The following is a 23,116-nucleotide window of genomic DNA, read 5'->3' as shown; positions in this document are numbered from 1 at the left end:
CAGGTATGATTTTTCTTCGATTAACAGTGATTCTGCCTTAGTTGCTACTTGTCCCATACCAATGGCTCCCTCTTCAGGCTATTCCTAAAATATGCTGCCTCTCTTCATTTTCCAGCTTGCATGGTCGCATCTTCTTTTCCCTTGTTTCCTCTCAGTAAGCAAATGATGAAACAACTGATGGACCAGGCAGGCTCACTTGGTGTTACTAGAGATCCAAACCTACAAATCTTTCAAGGCATATGAATGGAACCTGTAAACTGCAGCAAATCTGAGCTTAAAGGACCTCAGAAGGTTGTTTTACCTCTTTTCCCCATGCTGAGAAATATCCAAAACAATCAGATTGTTCGTAATTGTATTAGTCTTACAACTGCCAGCGGCTTCTGTAGATTCTCAAACTGTAAAATCTGAATATGTATCTAAAATCCCACAGATATCTTTACTGCAAATTTAGCCATATTCTGTGTGGATTTCCTATTATACACAGAACAATTAAATTCTGTACTACAACCCTTAGGTACAGGACAAGGAGATAGCCCTCTCTCACCAGTGTCCTGTGTGGTACTTTACTGTTTTAAATTTTGCTCATTTATTTCAGATCTTTCCCAAGACATTGGTAAAGTTCACTTTGCTTCAATGAAGGGCTCAGGCCGCAGCAACTGCTTTGTTTTCAATCCATTCTTACAGTCTCTACAACCCACAAGAGAATTGGAGTTGCTGTGCCATAAATTGAGCAGATCAGCCAGTGACTAACTGGCTGCATAGCACAGTAAGTTGTCACTTCTAGTTGGTAAGTTCATGCACATTGTGTGACTGGAAAGTCAATGAACTGCAAAACTATTACCGAAGAGGTGCTCTCTCCTTGTCTCTATGCCACGGCCTTCAAGAATGCTAAAAGCTGTTTAACTAAGATACTGTCTACTAAAAAATGTTGTGTGATCAGGAGATAAATGGGAGACCTGCATTTTAAACATCTAAACACACTGCAAAAAAGCAACTGCATTTCACCACAGGCTTCTGAAGACTCTTTACGTGTTGTTTTGCTTTGGTATTATACTTTCATGGGTTTAAGAAGAGGGAAAGAACACTTAGGGTTTCATCATTACGGTTTCTTCATGAGTTTATAAAGTATGAAATACTTTACAAATTGCCTCTCTCTTGCCTTTTTTAACTGTTTCTGTCTCGAACTGCACTCCCTGCAAGGTATTTTAATACACTGGACCGCCGACACCTTTCGACTGATAACCCTTGTGTAGGGCTGCGGGCTGCGCGTCAAAGACTGGGCTCTCTCTCCTCCTCCAGAACGGGTTTCCCAAGGACCAGATCCAAATTCGCTGCAGTGCGAGACTGCGAAGCACAGCTTTATGCACGGCCCTGTGCGGCCCAAGGTCACCCGGGGCAGCCCAGCGCGGGGCCTGCCCCAGGGGCAGAGGCCCCCGGCAGGTCGGGCGGCGTCGGGAAGCCCCAAACCCGCACCCGCTGGCTCCTGCCAGCGCCGTCTGCTCTCGTCCGGCAGGCGCACGAAGGCGCGGCCTCACCGGCACGCGCATCCCGGGAAAACCCTCGGGGCTCCGTCCTTCCCTTGGGAACCATCCCTTCCGAACGGGGGATGCGGGGGGCGGCAGCAGCCAGGGACGCTGCCGGCGCAGGGCAAGATGGCGCCGGAGCGCGCGGGCGTGCCTGCGCGCGCGGCGGCGGCGGCGGCCGTTGGGCGCGCGGCCCCTCGCGCCCGCGGCGGCACGAGCGGCGCCGCCGCACCGGCTCCAGCCCCGCCGGCGCCGCCGCCCACGTCAGCGCGCCTCGCCCCCGCCCCCCCCGCGCGCCGGGCGTGACGCAGCGCGGCGGATCTACGGCGCGCCACTGGTGACACGGCTCAGCACAAACGGAGGCGCTGGGCTCCCCCCACGCGGTAAGCGCTACCCGCCGCGGCGCGGCCGGCCCGTCTAGCCGCCCAGCGGCGCGAGGCGAGCCGCTGCCTGGGCCCTCGCGCGGGGGGCTCACGGGGTGGCCGCGTCGCCGTCTCCCCTCGGGCTTTTTGGGCCTCTGCGCTGCCGTCGTTTTTTTTTTTTTTTTTTTCCCCCCTCTGGGTGGGCGGGCGAACGGGTTGTGGCGCATCGGCCGAGCCAATCCCGTGCCTGCTTTCTCGCAAGATGCTCGCCGATTGGCCGGGGCGCCGAGGGCGGGAAGAGTGCCTCTTGCGCTCATTGGCTGCCGCGGCCGGCCCCGGGGCCGTGGGGTTCTTCCCTTCCGCTGTGCCGCAGGCGGGCGGCGGCAGGGAGGGGATGGGAGAGGGGGAGGGCAGCGGACACGGGCGGACGGACGGAGGCAGAGAGAACCGGGCAGAGTGGGGGCTCGCGTGAGCCGCCACCGCGTTGCGCAGTTCCGGCTGGCGCCTGCTCCGGGCTCCTCCCCTGTTCCCCGTGTCCCCCCTGCGCCCCGCTCCCGAGGGCCGGCGCGCTGCGCGGGGCCCGGGCGGGGCTGTGGCCTGAGGAGACGGCGGGGCACGGCGGTGACCGCCGGCCCCAGGGAGCCGCCGGCCCGCAGGGACGGCCCTGGGCAGCGCCGCCGAGCCGGGGCTGTTCGCGCCGTGGCGGCTGCGCGGGCGCGGCGGGGCGGGGCCGGTCCGGGCAGGGCGCTGGGCGGTGTCGGCTTGGCTCTGCCTTGAGTGGTTTCAGCCGGCCGAGCTTCCTTCTTACTTCCCCTTCGTTCTCTGAAGGTTGCTGTAGAATAAGCTTTGAGAAGTGCAGAGGTTGACAGTGAGGGACGACACACGTGACTGCAGGCGCTCTGTATGTGGCTCTTACAAGGGATAAAGAAGGGGTTGTAGCTGCTTTCCCTTTATTCTGCTTTAGTCACCAGGCAGAGCAGTCACAGAATTACAGGAGGTTGGAAAAGACCACTGATATGCTGAACACCATTTTGTCAACAGATAGCACTGTCTGCAACATCCAGTCTTTCATTAAATACCTCCAAGGACAGTGACTGTTACTTCCCTGGGCAGTTCATTCCAACGTCTAATCACACGTTCATTGAAAGAATTCTTCCTGATGTCCAGCCTGAACTTCCCCTGGTGCAGCTTAAGGTTTTTGTTCTCTCAAGCTATCGCCGGTTGCCTGGGAGAAGATGCTGACTCACACCTGGGCTCACCCTGCTTGCATGTGGTTATAGAGAATGATAAGGTCTCCCTTGGGCCTCCTCCAGCCTAATTAATCCCAGCTCCCTCAGCCATTCCTCATGGAATTTGTGCTTCAGACCCTTGATTTATTTACTGCCCTGCTCTGGAGCTTGGGCTCTTGAATCATGAGTACCTCCTGTGCTCCCACAGTCTTATGATTTTCAACATGGTTTTGTCAGATCTAAGGAGTCAAAGTAGACCCTTAGGGAGCCTGTCAGATTGTGGCATGGAAAGCAAATTCCCATAAACAACATAGAAAGGTTAATACACTTCCGAGCGTGTGTGTGTCTTCAGTAGGAAAGATTGTTAACCTACCCCTCAAAGGCCACATACCAGTTTTAGTTTATCATCTATATGTCCTTTATATAGAAGAAATTGTTCAGTGTGAAGGTTGAAAGCCACTGGCACAGGTTGCCCAGAGGTTGTGGATGTTCCATCCCTGTAACTGTTCCAAAGCCAGGTTGGATGGGGCTCTGAGCAACTGGCTCTTGCAGAAGAGGAACTAGGTGATCTTTAAGGTCCCTTCCAACCCAAACCATTCTATGAGTCTGTGTTCTGTCTTTAGTTTGAGTTGGTTTTAAAGGTTTACTGTCGCTCCTTCAAGTAACTTGTGTGGCTTGTAGACACAATGTTAATATTAAATGTAGTGTTGGTGGAAGGAAAAAACATTTGTGATCTGAATGCTATACCTAGTAGTGATCTTAGAATTTATAAAGTGAAAGGTTTTGTTTCTCTTTTCCTGTGCCCTCTTTGCTTCTTTGGGTAGTTGTACTGATGCAGACTTACAAGACCTGGGCTTTGTCACGTGCTTGTGCTCATCCATATGATACTAAGGATAACACCTAGGGAGTGATAAATAATGGAAATCTGAAACTGCAAGGGTAAGAGTGGCAGTGGTGAGTTTTCTGGTGGTGAAAAACCATAACAGATTAACATACAATTTAAACACTGGATGTAATCCCCTGTGATTCTCACCTTAGCACCCCAAAGGTGTGGCATGTGAAGACTATAAATTTTCCATTCCTATATCAGAACATGAGTAATCAAGATGTTTGTATAAGCCTGGAGCTGTGGATGTTGGGATCTATATTTTTCCCAGGTCACACCTCTTGATGAAATATGAAGACAATTACAGTTTCAGTTTTGTCTCTCTTGCAATCTCCTACACTATTCACAGCAAGTTTCATGCATCATGGAAGTAACATTGCAGTCATTCCATCCTTATTTCATAAATTATTTCAGCACGGACATATAATCAGATTGTAGCTTTTATATATAAAATATGGAGCCTGGCAGTAATTGTATAATCCATACATTCTAGAAAAAGTTAAATGCACTGATGTGGCAGGATGATGATGGACTGTGACTTTTTCAGTATGTTCAAACATGTCAGTTTTATTAGCATTTTGGGAAATATAATTCAAATGACTTGAGTTAAATCTTTTACTATCATTCTTCTGTGGGAACTATTATATAGTAACAGCATCAAAGATTTCTAATTTATTTGCATGAGAGTTTTCTTTGTTAGAAATGCTTTTAAAACTTAACCTGTGTTGTCTCTATAGAAAAACATTACTTGGAGACAGAATGTGTGTCAAGGAGATATCAGTCACAGTATTCCATTAAACCCAACCTTTTGTAGTGAAAACCAGCATTTTCTTGTTAGTGTGCACAACATTAGAATGAGGTGGCTTTGCTTTGCTTTTTTTTTTTTTAATTTTTTGAATGTGTTCAGTGTTGGGGTTTTGTGCATGAGATGGAATTGACAGACAGACTGGCACATGAAATGTGGTTGAACTGGAATTGTTTAGTGGCTCCTATGTTTGAATTTCCTAATGTGATTTAGAATTTAAATACTCTCTTTTTCAGGAAAACAGAAAGGTTTCATTGGATGCATGATCCTATCAGTCAAATAAAAATACTGGTTTCAGATACACTTGCTGTTAAAGGTACTAAAAAGTTGACCTTTTAGATTGAAATCTGGAGTATAACTTACTCTTTTGAAAGCTTGGGGAGAAAGACGATGATGTGATTGAACAGATGTAGTGGCTGTGTTTCTTTAGCTGTTCTCAAAAGCAGATATGCGGCAGAGTGGTCTCTCCTGTGCTCTGTGGTGTGTGTGGAGTCAAATGGAAATGGTGCTTTCACTTTGACAGATTATCAGCAGCTGCCCAGCTGAGCTTTCGTAGTTATTTTTCTACCCCAGAAAGGTCTTGCTTTGTGTTGGCCTTGCCACCTTGGGGTAGCACAGCCACCCAGTGCTGCCACCACTGCCTGAGGTGCTGCTGCCTCACTCAGCAGCCTTGGCCTGCAGCAGCCAAGGCGTGGGGAGGCACAGGTCCTCCTGTGCACCAGGAGTGGAAAGAGCAGATGCAATGACAGCAAAGACACAAAGGTGGACACAAAGACACGAAGGAAATGAGCACTGTGCCTCACTAGTAGTCACAGAATCAACTAGTGTTCTTTCTCAAAAAATCTTTGGGATCTAGTCCAATCTCTGACCCAACACCACCATGTCAGTTAGACCATGGCACTTAAGTGCTGAGTTTGGTGTTTCCTTAAACACCTCCAGGGACAGAGACTCCATCACCTCCCTGGGCAGTCCATTCCAGTGGCTAATCATGTGTGAATAAACTCTTCCTCATGTGCAGCCTAAACTCTCCCTGGTGCAGCTTAAGACTTGTGTTCTCTTGTCCTGTTGCTGGCTGCCTGGGAGAAGAGGCCAACTTCTCTCAGGCAAGTACAATGTTTAGTGCTAACAGGCATAGGGTTATCTGTGGATGTCTTGGAGAGACTGTATTAGGAGTAGGGTTGCACAGGACCTTGCACTGCAAACTGCTTAAATCTTACCTGGCCCCTGGTGTCAAAATTCATGCAAAATCTTTCCAGTAACATTAAAGTGGTTTTATCTTTGCTCTGTTTGCTTTTGCAGATGACATTCTTACATGGTTACACAAACATGTATGAAAGTTTCAATATGCCTATACATACTTCTAAACTGTAATTTAATTTTTTTTGTCATTATGGGTTGTGTTAACATATAAACTGAGATTGTTTATTAACATGTATGTATAAAACTAGTGAAGAAGCAACAAATGTAAAAAGATGTTCCTGTAATTTCCAGTTTCTCACCTGCAGAAGTTCCAAAGGCAACTTTTTGCTTTGCAGAAAGGAGTTGTATGTTTAAAACAGGGGACTCATACATGCCTTCCTGTTCTGCAGTTGTGAATGCCATTAGTGCTGTTTCTGCCACCTGCCAGAGAAGAGTCAGTAGTTACAGAACAGTCTGTAGCCTATTGTAGGTGTTTATGTTAATGTATGTGGAAGTTTTCATAATTTACTTAATCTTAGTTCTTCAACACATGAATATGAAACAGTTGTATCCCAAACTTATGTCAGCAATCTATAGCTTTATAGCAGAAAGAAACCTAGCTATCTTTTTTTCCTCAGTATGGAAAAGAAAATTGCAGTACATACCACCCAATTCACACAAGTCCTTACAAAGAAATTACCTAAGTGCCTTTTAGAAACAGGTACTAATGGTGTTCCAAAATTAAAATGCTTATTTACTTTATTATGACTGCTTTCCAGTCCTGTGTTAGGAGAGCTGTTGATTGCTAAATTTCTATTACTTTGTTTTGTTTTGTTTGCTTGTTCTACAACAGGCTGACTTTTCTTCTCCATGGTCTGGCCTACTACTGAGCTACTGTCTGTATGGGTTTTGTTTAAGTGGGCTGTGAGGCTGTGAATGTTCTTAGGTTTTTTTGATCCTTAGTGATGCAGGCATAAATTTTAATTCTGAGTCCAGACATATGTGTGTGTGATGTATGCAGTGGCCCAGGGGGAGGTGTACAGAGTTAGCATACACAGTATTTCAGTGTATAGATCTGAATGTATGCATCTCTATAGGTTATACTTTGCTACAAGTGCATATATTGATTGATTGATGCTTTTCTAGTTGTTATTTCTTTCTCTTGCTGTAGTTATAAAGTTTCTTGCTGTCCTTAGCCCCATCTTAGGAATTTCAAAAGTTCTCAAAAATCTAGGTAGCAAAACATAAAAAATGCATATAAATGTTAAAATCCACTGGAATTACAAGGGGTAACAAAAGTTAATGGAATAGTAATACTAAGTCATCATTTCTTATGAAAATCATTGTTTCATGTGATTTTTCTTTAATGGATTCCATACAGTTACCTGGTATATAATCTTTTCTGTAGAAAACATTCCAGCAAGAAGTTTGAGAACATTCCAGAGAAGTTTGTGGAGATCCTGACAGGAATTCTGATTTAATCAAAGGCACATTGTTGTGTTGCCATTTGGATGGCCTCAAGAGCTCTGGTATGGCTTTATATATGTGAGCTCTCTCTTTAGATGGGTTTTTAAGCCTGGGCTCACTCTGGAAGAGCCTGTGACCTTCACTGTTTCCATTCAGTGGGTTAGATTGGATTTATTTAAACGTTTGCTGTAAACATTTGCTGTGAACATGAGATAGTCCATGCAGAGTTGGCTGTAGCATTCCTAATCAGGAAGAGACTTACTTTATCTGCCCTGGTGGTGTCTCGCATGTTGGCATTGCCCACTTCTGTGTTGGAGGGAGAAGCAGGAACAGGGGTGACCTTTCCATCTTGGTTCATATGTGGAAGCATCAGACTTGCTGCTTTTGTAGTGCCTGGAGGGTTGGTGCCCCTGGAAAGCTGGCTATGTGTGCTGTAGCTATGTCTCATCCTGCTGGTATGACCAGAGCTCACTGGGTGTGCCAGGGTTTCCTGCTCAATGTTCTGCAGCCCTGCAGGAAATCCTGTGTGACTGACAAATGTCATGTTTTTTGGTGCAGTCAGTAAGTGAAAACCTTCTGAGAAAGGTGTCTTAACATTCCTGGGATAGCCAGCATCTATGGACATCTTTCTGCATAAGAGCCATGGCATAGGATTATGGCACTTCTGCATTTTGCAATGCCATGTGGTCTTCTAACATGGAGAAAGAAATTCCTGTTGCATGCTTGTCTTCCACTGAATGTTTAAATGACACTGAATATTTAAGTTGGGTTGTTCCAAGTCCTTGAGAAAAGGATAAAAGGATCCATACATTCAGTGTAGGCAAAATGTTGCACTTTCCATGATTTCTTGGTGTGTAATGTGCTTTCTGCAGGGATGTATTGACATTGGATTTGGGACACTGAATATGCAGTGAGGACAGCAGTGATCCTTGTGTTTTTTTTTTTTTTTTTTTTTTTTTTCTTTTTTTTTTTTGGTTTTTGTTTGTTTGGTTTTGTTTTTTTTTGTTGTTGTTTGTTTGATGTGTTACTTTTGTCTTCTTCACTTTCAGTTTTCAATGCCTGTGAAGTAAAGACTGTTTCTTCGCATGCTTCCCATGTGAGGCAAACTGAAGTTTACCTTAATCTTTAAAGGAAAGATTATTCTTGCATTATGTCATATGAATTAATAGGATATAAATTTTTAAAAGTCAGAATGGATAAATATAAAATCTAAAAGCATTGACAAATTGTAGCTTGTTTATTTGCTTTGGCATCTCCAGAATAAAGTGCAGTGAATACCAAAAATTACTAGTTCAGCATGTGTATCCCTTACTGGGCAAAGCCTGGCTGTTACAAGATAGAGCTATTTTTTTTTTTTTTCATTGGAGCCAATACTAGCACATGTAAGTTCAAAGATACAGTACATAAAGATGTTTTCTGGATGTTGTCTTCAAAATCTGCCAACTTAGTTTCTATTGTTCTGAGTTTTATTGGTACAACAATGGACTGATTTGAATTGCATTTGTTTTGTTTTCCTGCCTGTTGTTCGCATTTTCATTTTAAATTATTTACAAGTCTGAGGCTTGAAGATGAGAGCCTAATGAATGCTTTTAAAAATAAAACCTTCTTTAAGCATGTTATGCTTCATGTTTTGAATTTATAACCCAAGCCTTAATGAATAGCTTCCTAGTTGCTCTTATCTTAGAATTTATGAGCTGTCCTATTTACAAGTCCTACCTACACAATGGAAAGATAATTTCTGTTTACCTTAAATAAACTGTTCTTGTTAACAAGCTTAAACTGCTAATTAGGAATAATATTGCAATGAATGCTATGTCAAACCTTTTAGCAAGAATGTGAGGATGCAATATTTAGTTATTGAGCCTTTTTCTGGTACATTCTGCATAAGAATACTGAATGTTGTGTTTTTTGCCATCTCATATACAAATCAAGTTAATAAAAAGTATTTTAGGGAGAAACTATGGCATATAGGTCCTCACTGAAGCGGGTTGATTTCTGCCCTACATTTAGGATGATATGTTGGTGTCCATGTACTATGATACTACTAAAACCCTCTTTGTTGCAAGGCTTCAGATAGATGGCAGACATGTGAAGAACCCTTGTGACTTTATGTTTATGTCCAGGTAGTATTTTTTAACAGATAAGTTATTCTTCTGAAAAAACCAACAGGGATAGCAGTAGTTGCTTTTTTTTGAGTGTACATTAATATAATTTAATCAGGAAGGAAAGAAATCCTGGGACTAGAATTTGACATTATTTACCTGACTATAAATCAGAATATTTCCATTTAGTTTAACAGAATTTTTTCAATTTGAGTCAAAATGATTAAAATCAGAACCTCACATAAGCTCTCCATTTCATAATTTTTGCATACAGAACCAAAGAAATAAAATTGGATTTTTAATTTTTTTTTGGTCCAAATTGTACCTCAAAAAACAGGTTGGCTCTTAAGCAGAGGTTTTACAATACAGTGGTGTTACTTGTTGGTACTGGGAACTTGGCAGATATGTTATATGAAAAAAACTACCGTTTTTTTTTCTTTAGTTGTTTCTCGTTAGACTTTTGAGTGTCAAAAATGCAGACTTGGGAATGTGAGTGCCATTCTAAATGTAGGTAGCTCAGAAATTCTCGACAAGTATTGCTTTGACTTCTTTGTGAGTGCCTCTGGTATCTGCAGAGGATGCTATATAGGCTTTGTTCCCTGCCTGCTTTCCTTTGTGACACCTAACGAGCTTGCAACAAGGATGGCAACCTGAGGAGCGCAGGGGAGGAAGAAACTGAAGAGAAAGTTGACAAAGGTCTAGCATTGACCCGCAGCTGCTCTGGAGCAGACATCTGATGAGATACAAGGAACTCCTTCTGCCAAACCCCAAAAATCCTTCCTGGGCACAAGGTCATTTGGTACAGAAGGTGTTGTTTGGGAAGGACAAGTGAAAACCTGACCATGCATTTTGCTACCTGTGGTCAGGTTATTCAGGTTCCATTTCCAGGAAAATAACATGCTGAACTTTGCTGGTGGATGTTGACTTGCAGGAGCGCTTTCTCGTCTTCTTCATTCCCATCATCATGAATTTAGATGTTGCTGATTTCAGTACAGGGTATTTTGGGGGGGAGTGTTAAATAAACTTTTATTTGAGAGAATGCCTACCTTCGTATTTTGTATGCTAGGGGGATGGGTTTCTGAGGCGATGACTTACAGGCAGAGGCAATATGTTACAACATCTACAACAGAGGGAGAAGTAGGCCAGCTTTCAGAGCTTTCAGGCACACAAGCTTGTCTTTGTATCTGCTGCTGGTACCAAGATAATTAAAATATAATTGAAATGAAAGCAAGATTAAACTCTGAAGTTTATACCTAAATATTGCATGGAAGTGCAGGAATATAAGGAGTATGTCTTTTTATGGGGTAAAATAATATTTTATTTATGCATTTGTTATAAGTACTCAAAGGTATTTAGTCTTGCCATTAAGAGAGTTTTGGGTCGCAATATAACTGACAGTACTGAGAAAACTTCAGTTGATGTCACTGTGGCCATGATTTGAGTTTTATTTTATTTTTCAATTATTTTTCATCCTTGTAAGTTATGTTTCTAAGCTCTGTGGGATCTGTTTTAGGAGAAAATAAAGGCTTCACATAATATTTAAATTTTGTTTGAATAAACCACCTAGAAAGCACAGGAAAAAAAGAAAAGGTATATTCCTGAAAACAAAATCACAGTAGGAATTTTGCATTATAAAATATGATGTTCATAGTGCTGGATTTGTTTAAACCGTCAGAATTGCAAAGCATAAATAATTACATAATTTCACACTTTCCAGTGAAGTCAGACCCTGATTAAGAAGTTGACAGCCTGAAAGAGTCTGCTCTTTGACAGTGATGTCTGTATTCCCTCAATTTGTAGCAACTGCATCTAGAAAAACAAACTGATCTTTATTCCCTTTACTTTGAATGAGAACCCTTATTGACAAAGGGAGAATATTCTTTTTATTAAAAGTTTTCATACTTTAAATGCACAGGTATTTCAGCTTTTCTGCTTTCAGCTAGCGTATTTTTGCTGATACCAGGTCTTCTTGCTGTCTTGGTTCTCATTGTCTTTCAGTATGTTTGATATTCATATTTCTTTTTTATTCCTTCTTGCTTGCTGTGCTTTTTTTCTTCCTTTTCTTAAACAAATAGACAATATGGTAATATGAACTCTAATAGGAAAAAGGCATTGTTTAACTCAGTTGGAGTACTACTAATCCAGTCACCAAATGTAACCATAACACAGCATGCATTTTAATTATTAAATATAATGGAAACTTTGCATTTTAAATCTAGAGCTATAAACCACTTGTTTGAAAATGCACAGTTCAGCGCTATGATTTTAGTTTGTAGTGAATTACAGGGCAGTACTCTTTGATCAGTTATTACAAGTTGAAGATTAGTAGCATTCAGTGCTTGTGTTAATTTTGAAAGTACATATAGGAGTCACTGCAGGTCAAACTGAAGCTCAGGCATGTATATTTTTAATGGTTTAGTGAGCTGACAGGATCAAGCAATGTTAAAATGTGTGGCTAATACAGTCATGCCAGTCATTCCAAATAGGGGTAATTTAAAGGCACATTTTGAGGACAGTATTCCTCCAAATTTTAGTACTTGGTAAAATATGCTTTAATTTTAAAAAACATACTGTTGTTGTTTTGCTTCTAGAAGTGTTTGTTTGAAAGGTTCTTGAAAGCAGTCCCAGTGATTTTGGTGATCTTCCACCCAATGAGAACTGCCAGGTAGAACAATTAATAAATGTTTTCTCCTGTTTGTTCAATACATATTTTTGTAAAGAATACATTTTGATAATAAATTCTAATAAATACAGCGAATTCAAATGAAATAATCTCATAGTCTGTACGTCTTTTGACTTGAAATATAAAACTATTCCTGGAGTGAATGTGGATTTTACTGACTCTTAATAAAAAATTCCTAGTCCTTGCATGAGACATGCAGGCCTGAACTGGCTTTGTTTTTGATACTGGTGGACACCAAGTTATGGAGCAGCTGCAGTAAGTTTGGAGGAGTAGGAGGCTTTGCTTGAGTGCCTGCTTTGGGGCGCTCACACTGCACGTGTGCCCTAGGTGCAAGAATGAGACTTCTCAGGTTTCTGAGCAGTAAATATGGTAGCAGCTCTTCAGAGTCTGTCTTTTCTCCTGGTTACCATATTTAACAGCTCTCGTTTTCTGGGCTTAGGACTTGTGCTCACTGTTTTTCTCTAGTTTAGGGGCTGTCTCATACTGGTTGAGAAGGAACTGGATTTTTTTTCTTCCCTCTCTGAATCAGATGTGAGGTATCATTACCAGGTCTCACTTTCTGGTGCAGGCATTTTAAATCTTGACATTGAGCAGTGCAGTAGTGGCTAACATACCAGGTAGATACAGACATGAGTGATTTTGTACTGTTGAATTTTGGGAATTGAGTGCAGATTTTTTGCCATGGGACCATCTGATCCATTAGAGGATCCTTGCTGCTTGGTTTAGCCTTTCCTTCTTCTTATTTCCTGTTGGTGATCTGACATAAATTCCATACACTGGTAACTAATACTGCATTTGCAGCCTTTGCTCTTTGAGTCTGGAATTTTAAGGATATGTTTGCCTTAGAGCACCAATCTTCTCATTCCTTCTCTTGTTCCTCATTGTTTATCTCTATTGCAAATCAAGCTATATCAAAATAAGTAATGATATCAATGTCTAGTATATCCCTAAAATTCATACTTTGTAGTTCTTTATGCTCATGTACTTTTTTTGAGTGTGTGGCAGGAGGGTGTGTAGGTAATATCTTTCTACTGTGTTTGGTTTTTTATGCATATTTTGGAAATAATCCTCTGCTGCCAGATTAATCTAGTCCACTAAAGATCTCCCCATGAAGTTGTTTTTTTTTTAAACTGTGACTGCCTTCAAGCCTGAATCACTGTAGAGAACCAATGAATTTATAAACATTACTTATTTGTATTGTTGTGGGAATTAGTTGCAATATATATACATAGTCCTCATGGGCTGTAGTTGAAGAATTGCCAAGAGAGAGACTTTTCTGATGAATAAATTCAGCTGAAGACTAAATAAAAGTTACGTTTGAACACATGGCCTTGGTGATTTCCTTTAAGCAATAGTGTAGCATCACCTGGGGCACATGGGAACATCTCTGGGCGTCAGGTCTTTGCCAGCTTCCCTGGTGGTCCTGAGACAGTGTGTGCAGGCCTGGTGTAGCTTGATTGTTGCTCCTGCCAGGCTCATGCAGCTCACCAGCTGCACTATGAGAACCAATGCAAGGTTTTATTCCTTTGCTTCTTCTTTCTATTCCTTTCAGACTGTAAAATGGGGACTCTGAAAATAAAGGCACATTTTGCTGTTGTGCTGCAGGAAAAAGCTGAAAGTAAGATATTGCAAGCAGGAAATAGTGTAGGTTGTAGCTTGCACCTTACATAAGTTGCTTGTCTCTTGTTGCTTTATTTCATGCTTCATTTTGGAATCTGCCATGTTATGTATGAATTGTTTTCCTTGCTGTCTGAAATAAGACTCTTTTAATCCTTGTGTGAACTTCTGATAGTTTTTATCTGCCCTTATTTTTCTGTTCAGTTTTCATTGCATTGTATGTTGTCCAGTCTCCAGTTCCTGAATTCTCAAGTCTTGTATCTTTTAATTGTGAGAACTGTTTTTTAATTGACTTTTGTCTATTTGTCAGTTTTGAGATATGCTAATGTGCTTTGTCTTGTCTCTTCTCTGACACAGGTGATTTTAGTGCTCTTTGCTATTCTCACTTATTTTCCATTTGTCCAGTTCCTAGTTGTACAGCTGACTTCAGGAGATAGCAGTAGGATAAGACAGCCAAACCTGGCAGGTCAGCAGCAGCTGGAGGCCAGTACCTGTCCCCCCTTTTCCCCGGGGGCTCTAGTGCAGCCAGCTGACCATCTCCCAATGGTTCTTCAGGGGATGGGATGGGAAGATGGGTCTGAATTACAACAGATGGCTTGTACCTACTGATCTAACTGGCCACGAGTTAAAATTCTTAGTCTAATTGCTTTTCCCCTTCTCTCACATTCTTTCTTGCCTTCCTTCTGAAACAAGTTTTTTTTTTTTTTTTTTTAATTCCTAAAAGGAAAAGTATACCAACTTTTACATATGAAGTGGATTTTTACAGCTGAGTTATAAATTCCAAAAACTAGATGGTTTATAATGGAAACATTTATGAGGGAGAGGAGAAGGCACGTTATATAATACATATATAACCTTTTTCCCCCCTCTCTTTAGTGAATAGACCGTTTAAACTAAATTAAGTAAAGGATATAAATTCTGTTGTTTCAGTTTTTAATACTTCATGGCTGATTTTATAGATAAAAGTTACATTTAATAATAAATATGAAGAAGAATTTATACAGCCTGTTCTAGTTTGATATGGAACAGCAAATCCCATTTCTCCGTAGCTGTAAAGAAAATTCATTATAATGTCTTTGATTGTAAGAGATGTCTTCATTGTGATTAGTTACACTGATAATAAAACAATCTTTTTACAAATGGCACAAGATACATGAGATCTCATGTGTCTGCCTTTTAATAGCATTGAATGTGTGCATTTGCTACCTCTATTCTGTAGTCCTTTAATTTATAACTGGGCACTTTTAAATGCTACAAGTTATTAAAAATAATCTAATATAATTTGAGTTTTCTTTTGAAGCATTCTGGAGAGTGAGTTATTAATGCAACTAAGCGTTGTTAATTGTTGAGTTTTCAAAATTCTGAATAACGAGTTTTGTAGATAAAATAGTGAAATCTGGATATATGGCATTACTTTACAAATCTTTTTTAAGCACCTAAAGAAATATTTTGATTTTCAAATACCCTATTCCCAGTGAATTCAGTTGAATTTAGATGTTAATAGGTATTTGAGTAATTTAAAACACAGATAGTGGCATGAAAATGCCTAGGTAAAAAGCCGTCTTGATGGCAGGGCCCACAGAATGGAATCACATCCAGCTGATGGCTGGTCACAAGTGGTGTTCTCCAGGGCTCAGTACTGGGCTGGTTCTATTTAATATCTTTATCAATGATCTGGACAAGAGGATTGAGTGCACTCTGAGTAATTTTCCAGACAACACCAAGTTGGATGGAGTGTTGGTGTGCAGGAGGGCAGGAAGGCTCTGCAGAGGGATCTGGACAGGCTGGATCAATGGGTTGGGGCCGTTTTGGGAGGTTCAACAAGGCCAAGTTCTGGGTCCGGCTCTTGGGTCATGAAAAACCCCAGGCAGTGCCACAGGCTGGGGACAGAGTGTCTGGAACGCTGCTGGTGGAAAAGCAGGAGTGCTGGGAGTGCTGATCGACAGTGGCTGAACAAGAGCCAGGGTGTGCCCAGGTGGCCAAGGAGGCCGATGGATTCCTGGCCTGTATCAGCAGTGGTGTGGCCAGTAGGAGCAGGGCAGCAGTTGTCCTTCTTCTGCACTCAGCACTGGTGAGGCTGCGCCTTGAATCCTGCGTTCAGGTTTGGTCCACTCACATCAACAAAGACATCGAGGTGCTGGAGTGTGTCCAGAGAAGGGCAATGGAGCTGGTGAAGGGTCTGGAGCACAAGTCTTATGAGGAGCTGGGGTTGTATAGCCTGAGGAAAGGAGACTCAGGGGAATCTTAACACTCTCTACAAGTACGTGAAAGGAATTTGTGGCCAGGTGTACTTTCCTGTACTGAAAGGGTTCTCAAGCCCAGACACAGGCTCCTCATGTAAGTGGTGGAGTTTAGCATCCCAGGAGGTATTTAAAAGACATGTGAATCTGGCACTTGACATGGTTTAGTGGTGAACTTGGCAGTGCTGGGTTAACAGTTCCACTTGGTCTTTCCCAACCTAAGCAATTCTGTGATCTGGGGAGAGGGAAAATTTTGTAAGAGATTCATTAAAAGGGATATTAATTTATTTTTTCTATTGTACATGCACCTAAGAATACTTAGATGTCCTTAACACAGCAGTACAAAATGAGATTGATGAGAAAAGTGTAATGGTTGTAATAAGATCCTTTGCATATTTACATTGCTATGCTTTGTGCTGTTACAGGGATTCAACCAGTAAAATCTTCTGTATTGTTTAGTATACGGAAATAATATCACATATTAACTCCTGGGAAAGTGGTGTATTTTCTCCAAAATTTTAACTTGCAAAATGGAATTGTATTTTAAACTGTAAAATGAAATTGCAGGATCACTGTTAGAAGAGAATTCCTTTCCTGTTTCGTGTAAAAAGAATTTGGTGCTTTAGGATGAGGAAGGCTGCTTAGCTGACAAAACAGAAGTTGCATTTGATTATCAAATACTCATGGAATTTACCAGAAAGTGAAAGTCTGAATCATAGCTCTTGGGGAAAAATAGGATGTGATGCTCAAGTCTTCTGGAAAATTCATGATGGAACAGCACACTTAATGTTAGGTTTCACTGTAAAAGACATAAACCAACATTTTTTCTCTGTTAACTGTAAGGTTTAAGTCTCTTTTCCATTGATGATAACAGTGAGGAAAAGAGTTAACTTGAAAAAGTTTTTCCCAGGGTGAGTACTAGGAAAATGACTGTTGATGAATGAAACAAATGACTATTCTTTTTATCCTCTGAGAGATAAGCAGGCTGTACCAGGACCCTTTACTGTAGGAAGCATCCCCTTGAACCTGCAGTCACTTTCTGTGCACACGTTGCTCAGTCAGAGGGACTGACTCTGTGGTCTGGGCTGCTCCATCAACTGAGAGTTGCTAAAACGCTGCCCTTCTGTGGGAGGCAGATCTGGCATTGTGTCTTGGCTGTGCTTTGCTTTGGAAAGTCACCACGTGGGTCACCCATCTTGTGGTCCCTCACATCCTGTGGGTGTTTGAGCTGCTTAGTGATTTGTCAATTTTTTCCTGCCAGGAAAGTGTTAGAGCAGGTGCAATTTATTACTCTAGCTTGGTCTCCTGGTACTTACCCGTGGTTGCTACTGTGTATGTTTTCTGTGTTCGTTAAAACCTATTGATCTTGGGAAAGTTTGTGGGATTGATTTCAACTTGGTGTTTTTCAGGGAATTAGTAGCATTTTTAGTAATAACAGTCTCCTAAAGCATCCCTGAGAGAAGGAGTGATGATGTATCGAGGAAATACAGAGTCTCTGCAGCCAAGTTCCAGTTCTGCCCCAACTCCCAAGTTCCCCTTGCCCAGGCAAGCACTGCATGGTCCTTCCATGACCTCCTGTGATGCCCAGGAGCTGTGCCTGGGCAGGGTCCAGCAGCATCTGCACTCCCTGTCCAGGAGTGCCTCGATTCGAGGAGCAGAAGGCCATGCCCAAGGTCACCAGGCACATCTTCCTAGTCTGCGGAAGAGGAGGGCTGTGGTGCCTCCTTGATCACACCAGATGATAGTGGGGTTAGCAGTGGCTCTGTGTGGCTGCTGGGCTCTGGTGGGAGGGAGAGATTCCCTACACCTTGGGCTCCATTGCTGGTATTTCCCAGGGAGCTGTTTGATATTGTGGTGCTGACTGGAGATTGGAGTTTGATTTAATAAGCCATCAACAGAAGGAAATGCGTTGCAGTCTTGTGTAGCTGTTAAACAGTGTGCTTCAAAATAGGGAAAGGGTTTTGTACGCTTAACATACCCAGTTAGCAGGGTGCAGCTCTTAGAGCAGAGTGAAGCTTCATAATTTTTTTAGGTATTAGGGAAGTGGTCCCCAGTGCAGCTGTTCCCTCTTGCTATACCCCATGCACCACTCCTGCATGAGAGATGAAAATGTTGTCAGGTGATTCCTTGTTTGGGAATGCAGCTGAACATGTGTGCCTTATACAAATCACTGTGTGCGTGCTTAGGCATACTGCCGGCTCTGGAAGAGAGCTGAGTTTGAGGAACTGATTTAAGCAAGCACCAAATTTGTTTTATTTGAAACAAATAGACATGGAAAAAATGGATACTGTTAACTAGCAGCAGTTTTGAAACCTTCATGGTATTTGTTGCCAAACTATCAGTAAATGTGAATGCTTTGGACTAGTAAAGGGCTTTATTTTACAAGTGATGGTGGCATCAGCGAGGGCCTGTTCCTTGTCTTCAATTCCTTCCCTCCTTCAGTTCTATCTGCCTAGGATCCATTCTGGGAAGAAGTGGTTTCATTATATGGGTTACAATAGGAGGTGGAAGCTGCTCTGGCATCCTCTGGCCTCTCTCTCTGGGACAGCCATGCCTTCTCCCTCATTCACTTTCACTCTGCACTTGCTGACCGGAGAAGTGGGAGCCTGCTTGGCCTTCAGCCTCGTTTTGGTCCTCAGCTGAAGTGCAGGAGGCTTTTGTACATACATGGCTTAGTTCTTCCAGTGAAGGGCTTGAGGATGGGGAAGGGATAGTAGTATCCCTTGACTGCTATCACAGAAGTCATGAATAATTTTTGTATCATCCCATATTGCCAGTACTTGGGCTCACATTGCCACCATCACTGGTACTCATCCCATTGCCATCTAATATTGGTTTCTATCTCTTGACACAGACAGATGTGTCACAGGTGGAAATTTAAGGTGAATTGTAGCCCCTGAACTGTTCTGAGTACAAAACTATGTAGCATTACAAGTTCTGCAGTGACTATGGCTGAAGCATGGGTTTGTTCACCTGAACACAGGTAACGGTTACTTCTGGAGGAAGCCAGGCTTTGCACAGTTATGCATAGTTTAAGTCACAGGATCATCTAAGTTATTGGGGGAAAAAATCCCTCTCTCTGTTGCAGAGGACATGGCAGCCCTGTTGTGATTACTTGCATGTATTACAGGAAAATATTAAGATAAAAAGTTGTGATTTGTCATGCAGCTTTTAATTTGTGTGTTAAGGGTTTACCCTCTCCTTAGCTGAGGTCTGTGTACAGCTATCACCTTTTTAAGCTGATTCCTAATGATGGATATTAATTTCTTTTTGGTAGAAGTCCAATATAAGTATATAAATATAAAGAAGGAAAGACTGGTTTGTTTGCTTTGCTAAAGTGTGCTGGAGAACTGCCTGTGCTGGAGGGATTTAGGACATCATCTATTGCATAGAGCCCTTCTGAGTGTACCCTGGTGTGAGGCAGCCTCCTGCTTCCACTGTGCTTCTCCTCAACACCCTCTGTTTTATGTGAGCAACCCAGCTGGAAAATCAAAACTGAAAAAAGTCAATTTTATATATCTTTTAGGATTGAGTTGAAATACTTTCAGTGTGCTCACTTCTATTTCATTGAAGAGAAAAAGAGGATTTGTTTCTAATATTTAAATTTTTGAGTATGTCTTTGTGTCTACTGTAATACAGTAATTTGATATAGACAAACATATAAATATGTACATTCCAATAAATATACAAATTGAATAATATCAGCTGTCATTTCTTTAGCTATGCCTACCAATAGAACATGTAACTCTCTTCTGTTTGATCTGCTTTTTTCAGATGGGGTGCACTTACTTCCTTGTATGTAGTGGCCACCAGGGGTCATCAGAATGCTTTTATTTTTATTAACGTCCCCTTTTCTTTACAAGCATATATACACTTCGTATTTTCTGGAAACTTTGTTAACCTATCACACAAAAAATCCAAAGTTTTTATGTTACCTGTTCAGCCAAAAATTCGTGCAGCTCTTTTCAACTGAGCTTCTTGAAGAGGCAGCAGATAAGAAAAACAGGGTGCACAAGAGTGAGAAGCATGCCCATAAATACACCCATTGCTGCATGTATTCTTTTGATAATTTCACTAGTGATAAATACAGTAGTAGTAGATGAAAAATATGTCCAGGCTGTGATGATAGGGGCCTCATGTTGCTTTCTGTATGAAATGGTAGTTTTGAGCAAGGGGCCAACAAAGCCATCCTTTTTTTGTCTTTTGAATTTAATTTTGAGCAAAAGTTGATGGAAATTTAGTAGGTCTTCACAAATATTAAACACCAGAGTAGTCTTCTAGGAAATTAATACTCTTTATGTTTTTAAAGGAGGAAATAAGGCTTCCTAGGACCAGGTGTCTAGTGTAAAATTTACAAGAGCCAATTTAAAAGTAGCAGCCATTACAACTTGCTTTTATGTTTTGTTGCCAAAGTTCATGGAAAAGTTAAGACTTTCAACATTTTTTTCAGGTGTCAGTGATGGTGTCTGTATTTCTCTGATGAATTTTGGTGTGATCCACTGTACTTAAGAGGGTACTACAGCCAACAGTACAAAGGGATTCAAATTGCATTTTACTTTTTGCTTCTCTCTCCTTTTAATTGGTGTTCTTGGTGAGAATTGTATCTTGCATGAAAGCATGCCATTTAGAGAATTCCCACAAACCACAGAACATACTAGTGTATGTGGAAAATTGTACTTCTTTCCTGGATCTGATAAACCCTCAAAAATGAAGTGTTTTGTGAATACTTAGAAATTGCTTTGCATCCATAAATATCACAGTGTTGTATCCTCAGAAGTTTCTATTGAATGTTTTTATTACTATTATTACATGTATGTGTTGTTCAGGAAACTAAATTCTTTGATTTTAAAATTCAAAATATACAGACCACATTGAATTTTCAAAAATTGAAAATCTGGAGTTTATATAACAATTTTTAGGAGATACTAGTGCATTTCCTCTGATTCTCTGTCTTGCACATACATTCCTATAGATTCTGACTGCACTTGAAATGAGTGTATATCTCTGTGTGTCTTTTTTGACTTCCTCTTCAAAGCTGATCTAACCAGTGGTCCCTGCTGCGTTTAGCAGCATTTGGCTCTTTCTGAAATGAGTGGATGAGTGGTTTGAATGCAGAAGCAAGAGGGATGTGGGTAGTATTGCAGGTGCATTTCCCTGTCATGCTGTTACAGTTTTTTCTGGTGGCTGTAAGAAAATGAAATTAATAGATGTAGATAACTCCCCATTTTCAGTGATACACAGAGGATGACTATCAGGGGCTTTTCATTTTTTCACTTGAACTGTTCTGGATAGATCTGTGTGGAAATTTCAAAATCTTTAGTCTTGGAAGTCTGCAGCTTAGGAGACTCTGATGTCCAAGGAAAGTGGTGGCTTTGTGTGAAAACCATGCTCATGATGCAAAACTCTTTAAGTCCAGCAATTTTGACCTACAAGGGAAAATAAATGTTTGTAATGGATATAATCAAATTTTCCTCAAAAGAAAGGTGATCTTTGTTCCATTTGAATTGACAACCATATTGTCTCCTGTATTCCATTACTGAGGAGACTGTTAGCTTAGATTAGTCTTTCTGAAGGAAGTGAGGTAACTTTGTAAGGCCATAAGACAGACATATGATTTAATTTAGGAAGGATGATATGCCCCTGAGAAGCATATTTGACACAAAGGTCATATGTTGAGATGAGTTGTTAACGTGCAGTTTTGTGTAGACTATTTAAGGAGCTGATTAAAATGATTTTGCTTTATTGTATCCATGATTTCATTGAAAGAATAAATTATCTGAAAAGGGGAATTTTTACTGGAAAAAAAATAAACTCTGTTTTCCATATGTCACATCCTTTACAAACACTGCAGATTGGGCATTGAATACTTGGAGGTGATAGTACTGTAACTTGAGAAGTTCTCTGGAAATTCTAATGCCAGGATTAGCATTTAAAAAAAAAAAAAGTAAAGTTAGTACTTGTAAATAAACTTTTTTTGCGTCCTTCTGTACACACTCTACCCCTTCTCCTGGCACATGACCAAAAAGAGAAGTAAATAAAATTGTATTGACCATCAAGTGAAGGAATTTTGAAGTTTACTACAGGTTTATCAATCATTTCTAATTTAGTTGTCCTTTTGATCTTAATTTAAGATTACTACTTTCTAAATTTCATCTGAGGATTAGAGCAGTGAAGATCTTACACTTAAAGATTACCTGCAATGTTTCCACCTTTTGGCATAGTAAGACATTATATACTGTTTTTTTGGATCAGTGGTAAAAAATTAGAACACTTAAATCCAATGTTCTCTATTTTCATGAAAGAAAACAGCTTAAACAGCTTCTGTCCACAAATGACTTACGTTTGCGTAGCAGACATTATGTCAATATACAAAAAAGCTTTGTATGAAGAATACAAAAGTGAGTTGTTATCAGGTAAAAAATGGTGGTGACTGCTCAAAAAGTGCTATTTTTCTTTTTTTTTTTTCTTTTTTTTTTTTTTAATGAATTTTTTACTTTACAGATAGTGAGATGGTGGTGAATTGTGATTGTGGGATGTCCTTTAAATTAGTTTAAATAGTGAAACAAAAACTTCATGATTCTGATGATTTGGAAATCCCAATGGATAAAGGGGAGAATCTGTAGCTATATTGGTTTATGCGATGTAGACAAAATACTACATATTATGCCCTTGCAATTTAAAAATGTGTGTCTTATGCATTCTGTAAGGATTTGAATAGTTGGCCTGTGCAGATGTAACATACTGCTGCTGTTGTAACAAACATGCTGCTTTTGAAGATGTTAAAAACATATTTTACTTCTTTCAGATATTTAGAAAATTACTGAAGAACAGCACTATGTTTGAGCACCTATTTACAATAGAACTACTGAGCTCAGCTTTTTCTGAGCTAAAATTTTGATGCCACAATAGGTTTCTTTCCAAAACTCAGGAACAGCACTGTACTGCAAAGAACCTTAAAATGCATTAGGTAATGTATGACTGTCTCCAAGCAGAAGAATTTGTTAACCTGAAGCTAATGTGGCA

At 41.0% G+C, this 23,116-nt stretch overlaps 1 protein-coding gene across 5 annotated transcripts in view; it reads left to right on the top strand.

The window, feature by feature from the left end:
• Positions 1 to 1,777: 1,777 nt before the first annotated feature.
• The window catches only part of ZNF407 (zinc finger protein 407), a 333,913-nt gene continuing 312,574 nt past the window's right edge, over positions 1,778 to 23,116 (top strand). For 4 of the 5 annotated variants that reach the window (XM_021530861.3, XM_085571856.1, XM_085571855.1 and 1 more), the window contains exon 1: positions 1,778 to 1,906. The gene's annotated coding sequence lies outside the window, so the exon portion shown is untranslated. The remainder of the gene's footprint in view (positions 1,907 to 23,116) is intronic. The other variant, XM_085571854.1, reaches the window with a different exon arrangement.

The sequence above is a fragment of the Lonchura striata genome, chromosome 2, assembly GCF_050655825.1.
Source record: "Lonchura striata isolate lonStrDom1 chromosome 2, ASM5065582v1, whole genome shotgun sequence".
In the NCBI taxonomy this organism is placed as follows: Eukaryota; Metazoa; Chordata; class Aves; order Passeriformes; family Estrildidae; genus Lonchura; species Lonchura striata.
The sequence above is the reverse complement of the archived record's forward strand: the minus strand, read 5'-3'. Positions and strand labels throughout refer to the sequence as shown.